Source organism: Penaeus japonicus, unplaced genomic scaffold (assembly GCF_977035675.1).
Source record: "Penaeus japonicus unplaced genomic scaffold, GWHDUDI00000001_assembly GWHDUDI00000015, whole genome shotgun sequence".
Classification (NCBI taxonomy): Eukaryota; Metazoa; Arthropoda; class Malacostraca; order Decapoda; family Penaeidae; genus Penaeus; species Penaeus japonicus.
The window spans coordinates 11,252,200-11,254,699 of NW_028234417.1; the positions used below are offsets into that span (position 1 = coordinate 11,252,200).

The window sequence follows — 2,500 nt, forward strand, 5'->3', positions numbered from 1 at the left end:
CACACTCACATTAAATATAAAGAAACCAAAGCGACCACCGATAACAAAAACATTTCGTGACTTTAAGCATTATAACCTTCAATCATTCATCGAGCTCATCAGATCTAAAGAGACGACGCTCTTAAATATCTTATCAACAGATGATGTAGACAAGCAGGTAACTATCCTTACGGAAGTGATTAAAAGCAGTATTGACGCGTTGGCACCTCATGTAACGCGAACCGTCCGACGTCCTCCTGCTCCATGGATAGATGACGACATCAAGAGGGCTATTAAAGACAGAAATAATGCCCACCATAGTCTCAAAAATAACAGAAATGACGCCGCCATTAAGACAGATTATACAGTAAAAAAAAAAGAACAATGTTAAACAGTTAATACAAAGTGCAAAAACAAATTATTTCAGAAATAGATTCATAGAATATAAAAACAATTCCGATAAAGCATGGAAAATTATTAAATCAATAATATCTAACGACAAGCACCACACTGATAATCACATTCTACACAAAGCACAGAGCATTTTAACGACTTATTTTCAAAAATAGGAAAACTAACTTATAAACAAACAAATGCGTCTACATTATAACAAAATATAGATCAGGCTATGCTTACATCTAATATTTTCAGACCACAACCAGTTGATGTGGAGACTATTATCCTAGTAATAAAACACCTTCGCGAAACAAATGCTGTAGGAGCAGATGGTATTGCTGTGCGCTTTATTAAGGATAGTCTACCAACAACCGCACACTATCTGGTGGTCATAATTAACACTTCCTTGGTCACTGGTGCTTCTCCGTCGCTTTGGAAACCTGGAATAGTAACACCAATTTTCAAATTGGGGGATATAGACGACGTGGATAATTACCGCCCTATTACAGTACTCCCTGTACTATCTACAGTTCTTGAGAAAATTGTAGCAAATCAACTAACGAGTTTCATGTAGGCCAATTATCTAAAACACAACATGGCTTTAGAAAAAGGTTATTCACTGAAACAGCGTTAATATAGATAACTGATAAAAATTATGATAACATAGACAAAAATCTGGTAAATTTACTCACATTATGTGATCTTTCCAAAGCTTTTGAGTGTAAATCACAAAATTCTCCTTAACAAACTAAAATCCCATAGAATTGATTCTTTTTGGTTTAGCATCTATTTAAATACTAGAACTCAATCTGTAAAAAACTAATGAAAGCATATTTTCGAAACAACCAATATATTTAGGTGTTCCACAATATTAGGCCCAATCCTATTTACAATTTTCATAAATGACCTATCAATCATTGCTCATACCTGCCTTCTAGTGCAGTACGCCGATGATTCACAGTTTCTTCTTAGTGACTCAGTAAACTTAAATACATTAATAAGAAATACTCAAAACACTCTTACACAAGCTAAAATATATTTTGAAAGTAATGGTCTTAAATTAAATCCCCATAAAAATCAATGCATATTCATAGGTAGTCAACAGAACATTGTCAAAATCCCCATCGACACAACCATAGACTTTGAAGGCCACCCTATCAAACCGAACATTTCAGTGAAAAATTTAGGAGTACACTTGAACAGATACATGACTTTTGAAACACACGTTGATAACATACACAGGTAAGTAATAGGCACATTAATATTTCTAAGTCAAATAAGAACAAATCACGACGGATACTAGAACCATGGTCATGCAAACATTAGCTTTTAGCATAATAAACTACTGTTCAAATGTTTAGGGTTCAACCAACAAAACCCAAAGGCAAATAGTACAAAGATTACAGAACTTTGCTGAAAGATTTGTACTGGGTAATGTTAGTAAATTCGATCACATTACCCCACATATACAAAAATTAAAATGGTTAAAAGTTCATCCTAAGTGCAGTTATGATACCTGTCTCTTTACCTACAAATTGCTACATGGACTCTATCCACCATGGTTATTCCCTCTGCAAACACGCCAGGTAAATTCCCTATTTGTAAAAAGATCAATTGCAGAAACAGGGGCAAGACAGATGTAAATTCGTGGACCGAAAATGTGGAACTTGTTGCCAGATAATATTAATAACATTAACAACTTTTGTAATTTCAAAACAAAATTGAATGAACACCTCTTTACTCTTCAAGAGTAAATATATATGTATTTATGTAAGAATAACTATTATAATTTATGGAATAAAGTGTTTGAATTCGAACTCCCTCACTCACTCTCTCACCCTCTCTCTCTCTATTTATCTATCTTCCTCTCTCTCTCATTCTCTCTCTCTTTCTCTCTCTCACTCTCTCTCTCTTTCTCTCTCTCTATCTCTCTCTCTCTCTCCTCCCTCCCCCTCTTAACCATCCCTATCTCTATTTCTCTTCCTGTTATGTAGCGTAAACATCCTGACACTCCTAGATGGCTTTTGGCTCAGAGCCTAAGGCGGACATCCTATTGGTGGAATCCGGAACTCCAATACATTCCTTCGAACACACAGCTCATATCCGCGCAGTAGTTACAGTGTTT

At 35.2% G+C, this 2,500-nt stretch overlaps 1 protein-coding gene across 1 annotated transcript in view; it reads left to right on the forward strand.

The window, feature by feature from the left end:
* The first annotated feature begins 2,444 nt into the window (after positions 1 to 2,444).
* Positions 2,445 to 2,500, forward strand: part of LOC122243915 (uncharacterized) — a 5,361-nt gene continuing 5,305 nt past the window's right edge. The window contains exon 1 of the mRNA XM_086544451.1: positions 2,445 to 2,500. This exon is cut by the window's right edge and continues 100 nt beyond it. The gene's annotated coding sequence lies outside the window, so the exon portion shown is untranslated.